Consider the following 14,237-nt stretch of genomic DNA (forward strand, 5'->3'; position numbering starts at 1 on the left):
CTGTATACTGTGTGAATGAAAGGTGTGTGCAGTAGTTAGTGTGTGAGACGGAGCCGTGAGTTCAAAGAGACCGCTCCGCTGCCATTTTGAGATGAAAAAGCAGCGACAGTACAACTCAGAGACTGTTAAACATTTATTTGTGTAATTTGAGGATTTAAGGAGATTTATTGTGTTTATGACCTGTTACACAGGTCAGGTTTTTTGCTTGGTTTGAAGCTCGGTCGGAGCGAGGATTGGTCTGTTGTGTGCGGGCGTGATGATGGCGAGCCAGGCCCAGACCCTCAACTAATTTTCTCCATCACATCAGTGAGGAAATCTTCTGCATATGGTGACTCTCTGCCAGAGTGGTAGGAGTATCAGAATTGGGTTTGAACTGAACTGAGAACTGATTGAATTATTATTTTTGGACTGCATCGAACTTGAACTTTTCATTGAACTGAACACTTGAACTCACATTTGGACTTTTAACTTGATTTGTAAGTGTCATACTTTAATTTGCATATTGAGTTCATATGAATGTGATTTGAAATGATTGTGGTTCACTTTGATTTGATTGTGTAATTGAAGGTATTTTCTTTCCTGTAAAAGAAAGGAAAAAGAGTTAACTCATGAAAAAAAAGAGACTGGTCTAAATAACTTTAGATTAGCATTCCAAAAAAAACAAAAAGAAAGAGTGAAATACTTTTTTCATTTATACTTCAACCTCAATATTAAGAACCTGCAGGGTATTTAGTTTTATGTACTGTGTTTTTATATGTGTGTTTTGCATTCAGTAAATTGCCGGTGTCACATTCTTCTCAAGGAAAGGCAGAGCACTTCTCAAAGTTTAAAAAGTTTATTATAAAAACAACAGCAAATAATCTTCAGCATGGCCAGGGACTCTTTCTGGGGCTCCTCCTTCACAAAGAATTTATAGCACAATAAAGTCATTGAGTTGTTGTAATTAGTTCAGAATGCTGCTAAGGCAGTTCCTGGTTCCATCATTCCCAGACTGGCTCTCATTCATTCACGGGTTGAATCCTCTGCCCCCTGGTCACACAGTTCCTCCAATGAACCACCAGCTCCTGTAGAAAGAACACTCCCTACTGTGAAGAAGCCAGGCTTCTGGGGGGCTGACCCTCTCATCTTACTGCACCTAGTCGTTAACTGGAACTTATCTTCAACATACTTTAAATGGCATCTGTGTTTGTCCTGTAACATCTATCAAAACATACCTAAAACCATGAAAAAAGGAAAGCAACACAAAATTATGATTCAGGATTGAAAAAGAAATGCTAAAAAATGCATTTAATCCCCCACATTCCCCCACCCTGTTACTCTTACTGATTCTCATGGAAATTGCTGAAATGTTGATTGGGGGTTTCGAGCAGCTTATTTTATGCCGGCAATAAAAGGGCTCTACCAGAATTGTTATCTCACTCTTGCAAACAAATGACATTCCACATTGACGGATCTGTTTTATGAGCTGGACAAAATAATGTCTTCAGTGCTGGCACTTTTTGTCTATAACCTGAAAAGGTTTTGTCTTAGCAATAACAATGTCAATGACAAGAAAACACTTTCTATATCTCTAAAATCAAACTCACTACAAGCTCATAATCTCTTTGGTTCTTATTGAGTAGCCTTAATTCTACTTTTATTCAAATGATAAATGTTCCTAAGTATATGTGTGAATGTATGTATGTATTGAACTTAATCATCTTGTGTATTCTAAGTCAAAGGTGTCATAATATAGAGTTTATGTATCATTATTAGTTTCTAACTTTGTCTATTGTGCTTCTCCACTGTGTCTTTATGGCCTCAGGAGTCATGTGAGCCCCAGGCAGACTCCTCAATCTTCCTTTTAGTCTGTATGAGAAATCAGCAATGTTTGTCCATATCCATCCCAAGTTAAGAACCTTTAACAGGACCCATTCTCCATTCTTCTGCTTCTGCCGTTGTTCTGGAGAGACTGTGATCTTTGTCCAAAGTTTTGTGTTTACACTTCTGGTCGCTTCGCTGATGAATTGTCTTAATCAAACTGCTGGGTTGGATAACACATTGACAAGTAGCTTTTGGATTGTTATGCGTCATTTCAGATATTTCTGGGGTTGATCGGGCACTTGCAATCTTTCAGCTGCTTTGGCTTAGAGGTAGAGCGCGTCATCCTCCATTTCGAGAGGTCGGCAGTTCGATCCCTGGCTCCTCCGATCCGCATGTCGAAGTGCCCTTGGGCCAGACACTGAACCCCGGATTGCTCCCCATGCATTTACCACTTTCAGTTCATCTGCCCTGTAGACAAGCACTGGTGAAGCTATTTTCAGCCCTTTGACTTCAAAGCTGCTGTTGGAGAAAAGACATTTCTGGGAGACGCAATGTTAGCTGTTGTCCATTTATGGAGTCCATTTTTCAGTCACTGGTCTTGTAGATTTGAGGAAGATCTGGTTCCCCTTCCCCCACACTGATCTCAAAGTTCTGCTGCTGGAATGCAGGGGTGGGGGCTTTATGGCCTGGAAACTGCAGGAGATGCCTCTGACTTTCTCTCCTTTTCCATGCATTAGATTATTTGCCTGTCTGTCACACATGCATAAATTTATACCTTCTTAATTATGTATGTTAATAATATGTACCTATTTATAGAATGGAAAAACTCCTCATTCTAAAAATTGCAATGTTTCTTTCCATTTATCTGCTGTAAAATTAGGTGGAATTGCAAGAGCTTCAGAAAGAATTTAATTTCACTGTTTGTAACCCCACTTAATTATTTTCTCACTGCGATATGAGTTCATTGTCAATGGGCTTATGTATCACAGAATCTTTTCGACACACTCTGATCTTCCCATACAAGTAATTGTATGGTTGGATCTCTAAAACACACTAACTTTGGATAACTTTTTAAGCCAGGTGGTTTCATGCAAAGCACCCTGTAACACTGAAATGAGTTACCTCATTATCAGAAATACTTATTTTAATCATTTTACTTATGCAAATCATACATGCAGTTATAATATTCTACTCCTTTAAGGAATTCATACTGTATAGAAGCTATTCGTTTATTTCTCAAATGTCCTTTCAAACCTTTTCTCACATATAAGCACCCCTTTTTATTTTATCCTATTTAAATTGTTTGCTCTATTTATCATCATTACCACGATCACCTGTTCAACACAGAATTATTTTCATTACATCCACTTCTCAGTGGAGCCTCAAAGCAGAGGAAAAAAAAGTGCTCCTAGCACTCCTAAACACGTCCCTGACGTATATTGGCTCCCAGCCTTTCGTCCCTGACAAATCAATGTCCCCGACATTTTCAATTCCATATTTCAAGAGTCAAACTGTTATTCCATTATCCAGAATGCGTTCAAAAAGCTATTCCAATATTCCATTTAATCAATGTCCGTGGCATTTCAAGTCGTCCTAGCATGTCTTAAACACGTCCCTGACGTATATTGGCTCCCAGCCTTGTGTCCCTAACACACCAAAAAATTCAGACTTGTCCCTGACATTTTAATAAATAAGTATTTGATTCAGAATATTCTTTGTTATTATACCATGTAGACAAACATTTATTTGTATCCAAAATGTAATTACATTCCCCTTGTCTCCTCCACACTAAACAAAGTAATCTACCTATGCAGATTTTGGTTAATATAACAGCAGGCACTCCTAACTTCTTATATGGGTGCCCATATGAGTTTGTGAGGAGATCCAGTTTAGGCCCAAGTCCAATTCTCTATGTCGGGGGTCGCCAAATTTGTCGGGTTCTTCTAAAGGAAAGGCAGAGTACTTCTCAAAGTTTAGAAATATTAAAGATTAAAGATTATAAACCACCAGCTCCTGTAGAAAGTATACTACCTACTGTAGCTTCACTTCCTGGGGGGCTGACCCTCTCTCATCCTACTGCAACTAGTTGTAAACTGGAAGTTATCTGCAACATACTTTAAATGGCATCTGTGTTGAATTGATAATAATGTGAAAGCATGCTAAATCATTTTAATTTAACTTCAATACGTACAGTGAGTAATGATAAAACTTAAATTATTTTGTGACACAAATCAACATTTCGTGTTTAAATATACCCAAACTGGCCTTTAGTATTTAAAGCAACGATCTCTGGTGTACTTATTCTTGCTCCCCACTTCTTAGAACCCAGTGCTGGTCCAGTGACGCAGAAAGTGGTATGATACCAGTGCTACACAAGCCTGTCATGAACGCAGGGAATAACATGATGATCGGACCCCAATGCAGACAAGGACACAAAGAACAGTTTAAACAAATAATTAATAATACAGAAACAAAGAAATCCAAAAACAGGGGAAACAAACAAACAAAACATGACGAGACGGTCGAGGGTGGACAGGAACGGAATCGCGGGAAACTATAACAAAAGGGAACATTGAAACAAGGGTTAACAATCAAACCACGAAGAGCGAAGGTTTAAACAAACAAAGTACAGGAGCCAACCGACGAGACGCTTCCATGCAAATGAGGAAAACGCTCTGGCTCCTTTTAAGCAGCAGAGCAGGTCATTAGTAGAACTGGATACAGCTGGGTGGAACCACGCCTACCAGCTCCAGACAGACACACACTAAGAGGGGAGACACATGCAGGGAACAACAGACAGAGGGAGACAAACACAAGCACAAAAGGAAGAAGAAGAAGAAGAATTACTTTATTAATCCCACACGGGGAAATTGGATTTTTTTTCACTCTTATTACACACACAGACCCGAAATACACACATGCACAAACAGGGCCTATACATGCAATTAAGGAGAGATGTTAGAGCGAGGAGGCTGCCAGTGACCAGCGCCCCGAGCAGGTGGGGGTTCGGTGCCTTGCTCAACAGCACCTCGGAAGTGCTCAGGAGATGAACTGGCACCTCTCCAGCCACCAGTCCACGCTCCATACATGGTCCACACGGGGACTTGAACCAGCGACCCTACGGTTCCCAGCCAAGTCACCTATGGACTGAGCTACTTCCTGACAAAGACGTTAATAATGATAATAACAATAATAGATCAATTTTATATAGCGCTTTTCTCAGTACTCAAAGACTCTTTACACATAAAAAATAAAGATAAAATTAGACAATCAAACAGGAAGCATATTAAACAACACTAGAACAAAAGAACATTACATTAATAGAAAAACAGAGGGTGGAAGATGGTGGATTTTAGTTGTTGGAGGTGATCCTGAAGAGATGGGATTTAAGCTGACTCTTGAATGATGAGAGTGTTTCTGAGTTCCGGATGGCGAGGGGCATGGAGTTCCAGAGGGCAGGGGCAGCGATGGCAAAGGCTCAGCCCCCCAGAGTGCAATATTTGGTTTTGGTGATGGGGGTGAGAAGGTTGGCATTATCAGAGCTGAGTGGGGAAGTGGCGATGGAGGAGATCAGTTAGGTATGATGGTACAAGGTTGTTTAGGGATTTGTAGGTGGTGAGGAGGATCTTGAAATTGATATGTTGTAGACTATCCTACATGTGTATACATTTATATCAATCAAGCAAATAACAAATTATGTCCCTAGTTACACTGCCACAAAAATAAAAACTTTTATAGTTTATGATAAAGTATCTCCATTGTTTCTACAAAAATCAGTGCCTGCCTTATCTTTGTTTGGTACTGAGACATCTTTTTACAAGACTATTGACTGTAAACATAGATTCAGTGTTTCACTTAAAAAATATGTAGATAACTATTTTCTCACCGGAGTGGTGCCAGCACTCTTTCACTACAGTTGTGTACAGCCAACAAATACCTTTACCAACAGGTAGGCCACTCTATATGCTGTCTGACCGAAACCTCACGCTACTTATAAAGCTTATGAGCACATTAATAACTTTTCTCTCCTGGTTCTCAAGGGACAGTGCTTAGGGTGATTTCAGTGGAGAAATCAAAGTGAAATTCTCAAAGTGGGGGAGATATATTAACACCATTTCCCTTTGATATTCTAATCCTTTGTACCTTGCTCCCCTATATGGGAACATCACATTAGGGTGGCCCGGTGGTGTGATGGTTAGCACCATTGCCTCACAGCAAGAGGTAGAATCCATGTTGGGGCCATTCTGTGCGGAGCTTGCATGTTCTTCTTGTGTCTGTGTGGGTTCTCTCCATGTTCTCCGGCTTCCTGCCACAGTCCAAAGACATGCACGTGTTAGGTTCATTGATGACTCTAAATTGCCTGTAGGTGTGAATGGTTGTCTGTCTCTATCCGTTTCTACATGCCCTGCGATAGACTGGCTTCCTGTCCAGGGTGTCCTGCCTCACGCCTGATGTCAGCTGGGATCAGCTCCAGCCCCCCACAAATATCACATTACTTCCTCCTTATCAATACACTGGTGCCTAATATCCATATTTCTAGTCAAACATGCTCTAAAGGTCTGACACCACAGTAGAGTGAATAAATATATAATTCCTGTTTTTTGTCTTTTAAGGCAATTTTTTTCTTCTCCAGTGTTGGAGAAATATATAATATGCTATGATATCTTAAATATGTGGGTTTAGATGCATTAGTGAAGAGATGTCTGCTCTCCTCTCTATTGTATGTACAAGGGGTTGTTTTATTATGATAGTGCCATAACAGATGACAGGACAGTCCTTGAAAGGATTGCACTATAATATGTGATGCACTTTTGGGGACACTTTGCTGGTGTCCATGATCATGAACACATGTGCCAGAAGCTTCTCTGATCAGATTTGTGTCATTAAACCATATACTCTTGTAGGGACAACTGAGGCTCTTGAGTTACTTCTTTATTTATCATCTGGAAGGACCATCAAATAGTACTTTTCTATCTGTCTGTCTCTTCTCTCTTTCTCTCTCCTTTTTGTCCCCCCCCCCCCCCCCCCCCCCCCAACCGGTCAAGACAGATGGCCATCCTCCATAGAGCTGGGTCAGTTCGACTTTCCTACCTGTTAAAGGGAACGTTAACTGATTGCTGGATTAATTCTGTATTTTATAACTATAATAATAATAAATATTATTATTATTAAAGATAGTGTGACTTGTTACTGCTCATGGGGGAATTGTTGGGTCTTGTTTGGTCTTTACTGTCAGGATGCCATCCTGGCAGCCCTTCTCTTTCCTTTTGTTCCTGTGTTTTGTCTCCATCTGTCTGTGTTTCCCTGTATGTGTCTTCCTTCTCTGTGTTTGTCTGTTGGAAGCTAGAGGCGTGGTTTTCCGGGCAATCTGTTCCAGGTGGAACCAATCATCACTAATCACCTCCCTGCCAGTATATTAAGCCGGACGTGAGGCTCATTTATCGCCAGATCGTTGCATCAGCAACGGTATCGTTTTGTGCTCTTTGGCTTCCCATGTACCTAGTTATTCCTACTCTTCTCCGTGTACTAATGTGTAATTGCTCCTGTGCTTCTTTACTTCAGTCACCCGTGATCCTGTCTGCCAGTCTGCCTACCTCCTGTGTGTTCTCCCTGTGACCACCTCGCAATTGTTTGCAACCAGAAGAACGCCATTGCCTCATGCCTCTCCCTTGTGCACTGGACACTTTTTGTATATAGTATTGTCACCAATTAAAACACACCTAACTCTGTTTTCCTTGTCTGCATTTGGGTCCCACTTCTTTGTGTTTTCCAGTTCATGACATTTACCTACTCCATATGTAAAGTTTCCTAACATTACTTGTGTTATGAGTTGGCACTGTAAATTGAATTGAATTGGCTTCATAATAAGTTAAAATAGACAAGTCATCTGTTAATAGGAACACTGTACAGTAATAATGTGAAGGTCTAGGTAACTAAAAGTTTGTTATCCCAGAACCCATTCTTTTGGTCCCAGCATCTGTTGTGGGTGGAATACTCCCACAACACCCTGACATGCTCTGCCACTGGTTTGTCCCCTTTCCAATGTGCCTATGGTTACCAGCCTCCTCTCTTTCCGGCCCTGGAAGGAGAGGCCTCTTGCCCGTTGATCCAAACCTTCATCTGTCGCTGTCGTCGGACCTGGGCCAGTGCTAGGGCCTCCCTCCTGAAGGCAGCCCTGTCGGAGGAGCCAGTCTCCTCCCAGCCTGAGGGCTCCCAGGAATTCTAGCCAGCCTTCCAGTTCCAGTACGTTTCCATTCATCCGTCTCACTCTACTCACCTGTGCACACAGCTGCCCCTCACATGCAATCAGACCAGGATATATTCACCACCAGCTCCACGCTCACTCCTTTACCAGACTGTTTTTTGCCATGCGTTTTCCTGCCTGACTTCCTGGAACCGACCTTGCCTGTCACGGATTCCTCTGCTTTATCTGCCTCCTGGTAATTTCCTCAGCCTTCTGTCCCTGACCAAGATTTCAGTCTCTGCTCTCCTGGTTCCTGTTTGCCTGTTTCTGACTGCTAGCCTGGTTATATACTGCCTGCTCCTCAGTCCCCTGCCACAGCATTGTTGTACTCTTTGCCTGTCTACCTGAGCTATATTAAACTGTTAACTATCTCAATTTGTTCTGTCTTTTGTGCTGCAATTGGGTCCATACATCACCCGTTACAATTAGTCTATTTGTGGATGCCCCTCTCAGCTACACCAATTGCATCTGTCAGCTGAAGTTTCATCGCTCCAGCTGGTGCAAAAGCCAACCAATTTGCAAATTTGAAAGGTTTTCAAGACTCCCAGTGAGATAATGATTTGGAACAAAATTGTGCAAACCAATCTGTCCTGCAATACAATTATTGATGTTTCTTAACAGTTAGGATTTTTTTTCCCCAAAATGGCCCAACGACAGTGGGCCTGTGCTTTGCTTTCTAACACAGTGAGTGCCGCACACAGGCCTGAAACGCCGGCAATGGACTCTGCTGAACCACCTGCAAACTGGGGTCGGACACTATAAAGCATCAATGAGGAAGTGGGGCCTGGTGGACAGAGCAGCGTGTGAGTTTGGGGAGCCGGAGCAGACCGCTGAGCACATAATCACCACCTGTCCACTGTAAAAACCACCCTCGGAGGCTGGCCTCTTCGATGTAGGACCTGAGATGAGAACGTGGGCTAAATTCTACTGAGCTGGACATTTGATGATGACACATGAAGAAAGAAGAAGAAGGCCCTCTCAGCTACAGTGTCTTGGAGCTGCTCTCCACCCCCTCCCTCCCACCAGCACTTTAAGCTCCGCTCTAAGGAAAAATGGATACATTAGGAGTGGCAGTGTGTCCAGGTCCAGCTCGGCAGCATACCTACACTTCCAGGGTGGTGAACAATCTGACATCCTGCAGGAGTTTTACAAATTTCATTTACATTTATCGATTACTCTGATGTAAGCCATTTATCACATGGAATGCTGACATTTTCTCCCTCTGAAGAAAGGAACGGTACATTGCAACACTTATAGGCCTTATCGCTGACACAGTATTCTACTGTATATGAGAAAATGCCATAAGGCAGACTTGCTTGACTCAACAAAGATCCACTCACTCCATTGATGAAAATTCACCCGAAGAGGTTTGTGAGCCGAATCATAAGCTGTTAGTCTATTTAACACTGAATACAGAAACAAAAACTGTATGACAGTGTGTCGTTTTTTCTCCATCTTGGCACATGTTAATTCATGTAAACAGAAGGATTAACAGAAAAAAACAATCATTGTTGATCCAAATCAGAACATGTGTTTAGTATTTCTAACCATTTGTCATGTCACTTTATACTTACAGTATTTGGCTGCATAATATCCACCATATGACAAGCACAAATAGCACAAACTAAATTCCATCAATGTATTTGGAATATGATTTAGATCACTGTATTGATCTGTGGTTGCAAAACTTGTGAGTTATTGCTGAAAAATGGACCAAATTATATCAACAAATAATCTAAACTTGTAATACCTTTGGATAGGCATGCATCTGCAGGACAAAACAAAATGATACAAAGTGATGCCCTATATTTGACACTGTAGCATGTAAACTTGGTATCTTCGCCTTTCTCTAACTCAATACGCTGCTTGTCAGCCTTTGCATTCTGCACTTATTGCCCTGTATTATGCATGAACCAATCTTAGCTAGCTAGCTAACATATGCTTATGCTAACATGCCGTAGGCTACATGCAGATAGCTCTGTAATGTCAAACATCAAAATGCTGTTTGCCATTAGTGGTTGTTGGTATTCGTTAACCTGGATATAGGCCTATGTTGTGTTGTCAGTTACGGAAATGTTCATTCAAAATGACAAAACTATAGGGGAAGTCGTGTTGGTCTTTTAAGATGATTTAAGAGCGTACTCACACTGTCCTTCCGGACCGCGACCCGGACTTTAGGGTACTTGTCCCCCCTCCCTCTCCCCCCCGCGCCCTAGCCCCGTTTGTACTCACACTGCCAGGGCCGGCCAATGCTTCTTGCTGTCCATACGCCATCACGCCGTAACACGTCACACGCATTGATCGCGTGTGTGTGGCTTTGTTTACAAATCTTTCCACAGACCTCGGAGTTTTTGTGCGTCTTGTCGACTGTTTTTGAATCTTTTCATCCGACCAAATCTGCAGTAAACACTCCACCTCCGCATCACACCAACGTGAACCTTTCTCCGCCATTGTTGTTGTTAAATGTCCGCGCATGGTCCGTCCTTCTATTTACATGTCCGAACAGGCGGACATAACGCTACTGCAGTAGGGCTCGTGCTCATGCTCGTACATGTGCGCACGCTCGTGCTCGTACATGTGCAAACGGCTCCGCTAAAGCCCACCTCTTTCAAGCGGGCCGTGGACGGCCCTCTGGCCGCAGTTGTGCGTGGAGCGGGTGCACTCACACTGCTTAAAGGTACTAGGCTTTAGCTGAAAAAACGGTTTTGGCCCCGGCCAAAGGACAGTGTGAGTACGCTCTTAAGGCTACTAGTTAGGGAAAGTTAGTGCAAAAAAAAAGTAATTACCAATAGCTTTTTTTCCCCCATGTGTTCCTATAGGTGTCTAGTAATACCTCCCAATTTATACATATTGTGATGTCCATGGGTAACCAGCGCCTCCAGATCACTGTGGAAAGGGAAGGTTCTTTGACAACAAGCACAACAAGGCACATCTCATTCTGCTACTTGCTGAGACCTTCCAACGTGGTAGGATCATTGTAAAACAATGCTCTGGTGAGGCTGACACTTCTATTGTGTGTGCAGCACTAAATTAGGCAATTAGGTCATCTGTTGAGGTGAGGGCTGAGGACACAGATGTCATGATTATGCTGGTCCCTCATAGACAGATCACTTGGTCTTCGTCAGAACAGCTAAAGACACATCTTACGAAGTTAGAAAGATCCAGAGAGGTACCTTCAACCTTCACATTTCATTGGCAGAAAAGTAAATATTTTTAAGTTTTTCTTCTTTAATTTATTCACTTATATCTGTAGTTTGGTAAGTCAATATTAATTTACAGTCAGTTTGTATGAAATAGTCTGCCAAATTAACTAATGTAAATGAGGGTCATAATTCAGTTTCAAAGCCTGGCCCACTGCCAGGAAAACAAATCTGGTGGGGAAATACAATTCATTTATTTACTTTTTATTTAAACCTAAAATACAAATGCTGATGATGAAATAATTGAAATATTAAAAATACTATTGTCAGCCTTTATAATAACCACTGTGCTCTGGGGATAATTTGTGAAGCATGTCTTTCTTCATGTCAATGTTTCAGTGTGTGCGTCACATCAGGTGCCCCCACCTCCCCGTCCTGATATTCCACAGACATATTGTTCATTTAAACTTGTTATCCTACTTATCCTATTTACTCTAAAATGGAATTTCTCTGGAGAGAGGTAACAGTTTTTTTTTTTGACTTGCTTATTTGGAAAGGCTTGTTCTAGCCGTATGCCTGTCGAACAGCTGTTTACTGTATCATTTACTAAGATGCATACTTGTCATCTTGAGTGCTTTCTTCTGTTAAAATGTGTGGAGCTTCTCTACCTTGTGGGTTTGCTGCTGCCTCTCTCTACTCCGTCCCTTTCTGTCTTTTCTATCCTCTGTTTTCTCTCGAAGCCATTTGTGTGCCTCCATCTTTCTTTCAGACAAAGCTCCTTTTATCCCTGCTCTGTCTGGTGCCCACCTGTTGGCTCTGCTTTCCATCACCCAGCCTGCAGTCAGGAGACACCGGTGGCTCCAGGCCGCCCTGCTGTGTCTTTGATCACTCATGTGACCTGCGGCAGACGAGCACTTGCCTCAGGGAAAGGAAAGCATGTGACAATGCCATATACACAACAGAGGCGTGGGGAAAGATTCTCATCCCCCCGCGAGCTTTATCAAAACGCCCAGCAATATACCATGAGGTTACATTGTCTGGCCTCTATGAAATTGCCCACCATGGCAGGTAACCAAGCGCGTAACTCAGAAACTCTCTGGGAAATGAGATGCCACCCGTGGGTGACCTGTTATGAGGAGCAACGCTTCATATAGTGTGCTCTCAACGAACACTGTGGGCTGCGTGGTACCAAATGATGGAGTGTGATATGGGGAGATCTGTGGACAGCTGGCATACAAACTTGCAAAGCCTGGAGGAGATGGATTACACATGGTGGAGTACAGTACATTTGCTCCTCCACAAGCCATTGGCTTTAACAGACCGTGCAATGTGAAATGTCTAATACCGAGGAAAATCACATCTCACATTATTCACAATTTTATGGGGGTGCCCATTCCAAAATTATGAATGATATCAATGTCCATGACTGCTCTGCTCACCAGTCTGCTTCCCTTTCTTTTTCAAAGCCATTACATGGGTGACATGGTCAGATTTATTATGTGGTGCTCATTGGAAAATATGAGCTCTTTTTCTACTTAACTGAGATGGCAGATATGTAAGCATGCTTAAATTACACTTCCTCAAAGGTGAGCATGCTAAATCAAGAGCAGCTGTTAAAATTACTTCTATACTTTTGCCTTCTTACTTTACTTGCAATCATCTAAGGATGCATAAGGAAGAGCAGGAAAAAGCAGCAACACCCATGTGGAGAACCATCTAAATATTTTCAAAGGCAAGTGGTTAATTAAGTCAGGATCCAATGGGTCACCAGCATGTTTCGTTGTGTCTCTGGATGATTGCCATTACTTTTTAATAAGACTGAGTCTCAGGGTGACATTACCTTTATTGTGTCTCGGTCCAATATTGTCAATTAAACAGGTTTTATGAATCTTACTAAAATGGAAGGAGCTTTGTCTGTCTTCCCTTTGATTTTCTTGACAGCCATCCAATGGACTTTCCATCTTATTGCTGAGGACAGACGGAAATAGAGAGTGCAAGCTCTTGAAATCTACAGGACATTTTTATTATTAGTACGTTATGTACACACTGTACAGTGTGTTGAGAGGGGACTCCTATTAATTGTTCTACTGAATGGCATGCTCAGTACAACATACTTTCTGTTGATGTGGAAGAAAACATGATTGAGAAGGTGAATAACAGGGCTAGGTCACCGTCTACTGGGGACATAGGCCTGATAAGCACATTCTGTTTAGAAAACAATAGAATTGTATTTGGGCATGATGACGTCTGGACACAAAGTAGACGCCACTGATTGTAAATGTACTGAGTGTGTATTGGAGAGACCTGATGGGGCGTGTAAACGTTGTCAGCACGCAGACCTCGGTATAAGACAGGAATTTCGTTAAGAGACACTTGGAATTTGGAATTTTGGTACTGTGGATCTTGGAACTCTGTGATGAGTGTATCAAACCTTAATTCAATAAATTCTCCTTGATTGCTGTGAGACTTCTCTGCTGACTCCTTCTTGTAGACCTTTTCTATTTTTATAATACATTGTTCTACCATAAATTGGTGACCCTGGACGTTCGATCGGTTTGGACCTGCTCGCTGGGACGACGGCTGAGCTCACCATTGCAAGGGCTGTGCAGAAGGCGCCAAAAAGGTAGGAACTTTTATCCTATCTCGCACAGTCTCGCACTCAGGGTAGCGTTTTTGAGGTGCATTCCAAGTTGAACAGGCTGAGTCAGCTGGGAGGCCTCTGGCTGTCTTGTGTGTTCCTGCATGCAGGACAGCTGCTTTAATTCTTTAAAATTGCTATGATATAACAACATTTGAAACATTGGACTGTGTCAGCAGCTGTGATAAAAAAAGGAAAAGAGGATATTTCCAAAGAGTTTTGAAATATAATATGGAGGGGTGTGCGCTTTAGAGTCTGTCTATATAGGTCACACGTACATGCTGACCCCCAGACGGGGGGGAGGGGGGTGTGTGAAACAGATAGCACCAACTGAGAGGACATAGCAGTTAGCTATAGGCTAAGCAAATTAGCATTGAGCTAAAACAGTAGAATGTGAAATTAGACTTTGGGT

Source organism: Echiichthys vipera, assembly GCF_963691815.1.
Source record: "Echiichthys vipera genome assembly, chromosome: 19".
NCBI lineage: Eukaryota > Metazoa > Chordata > Actinopteri > Perciformes > Trachinidae > Echiichthys > Echiichthys vipera.